General features: G+C 36.1%; 1 non-coding gene across 1 annotated transcript; it reads left to right on the top strand.

Moving 5' to 3' along the window:
* The first annotated feature begins 262 nt into the window (after positions 1-262).
* On the top strand, positions 263-369 carry LOC129294024 (small nucleolar RNA R71). The gene has a single exon (XR_008589266.1). It is a non-coding gene; the product is annotated as a small nucleolar RNA R71 (small nucleolar RNA).
* The last annotated feature ends 730 nt before the right edge of the window (positions 370-1,099 follow it).

The following is a 1,099-nucleotide window of genomic DNA, read 5'->3' as shown; positions in this document are numbered from 1 at the left end:
AGATATTTGTGGAGCCAACATTCTCCCAATCTTGGTAGCTAGCAAGTCCACATATGAATCATTAAGAATTGAGGAACCTACCATATTCACATTTCTCTTTTCCCTTGTAGAGTATTGAGCACCACTTGAAGCCATCTTGTCAATTAGTTCCCAAGCCTTTAAGGAAGTGAGGTCAATCAAGCATCCACCACTAGGCATCAATGTTAACTTTGTCTCTTGGAATTAAGCCTCATAAAAATATTGGACTAAATTCTCACTAGAAATTTGATGGTGTGGGCATTTAGCCAAAAGGCCTTGGAATCTAGTCCAATACTCATAGAGACTCTCATCCTCTCCTTGTTGGACCCCATAGATTTGCTTCCTCAAATTGGTGACCTTGGAATTTGGAAAGAATTTATCTAAAAAGAGTCTTCTTAGCTCAGCCCATGTGCTCACTTTCACATAAGAAGGGTAGTTGAAATACCACTCCTTTGCTAAACCTTCAAGAGAAAATATAAAAGCCTTAGCTTGAACATCATCAACATTTACATGCATAGGCTTCATAGTATCACAAACCAATAGGAGAGTATGCAAAAACCTATGGCAATCCTCTCCCGGTAACCTATGAAATTTAGGCAATGCATTAATCAAAGAGGTTTTAATTTCAAATTGAACATTAGTTGGAGGAACATACAAGCCATAAGGATTATCATGCCAATTAGGTTGAGTTAATTGCCTAATGCTCCTCTCCTCTCTAGGATTATGCAAGCCTTCAAATTCATTATTAACATGGCCATCATCATGCAAATTCTCATTCCCATTCCCATGGCCCTCATTATGCACATGCTCATGTCCTAAGATACCTTCCATTGTTGAATTACAAACTAAATGAGAATCAAGAATAGGTTGTGATCTTCTCAATCTAGAAATAGTCCTTTCAATTTCTGGATCTAATTCAACAAAAGAGGTATGTTTTCTTCGGGTCATGCACTAATCAAGCTCAAGAAAATTAAGAATAAAGAACAAGCTAAACTAAAATGCAAATCAACATGAAACAATTCAAAACACACAAAAGCAAGAGAAATAATTTTTTTCTTTTTTTTTAATAAACTCAATAGCA

Source organism: Prosopis cineraria, unplaced genomic scaffold (genome assembly GCF_029017545.1).
Source record: "Prosopis cineraria cultivar Desert tree isolate PC_DT_omini unplaced genomic scaffold, ASM2901754v1 PC14, whole genome shotgun sequence".
Taxonomy (NCBI): domain Eukaryota; kingdom Viridiplantae; phylum Streptophyta; class Magnoliopsida; order Fabales; family Fabaceae; genus Prosopis; species Prosopis cineraria.
The sequence above is the reverse complement of the archived record's forward strand: the minus strand, read 5'-3'. Positions and strand labels throughout refer to the sequence as shown.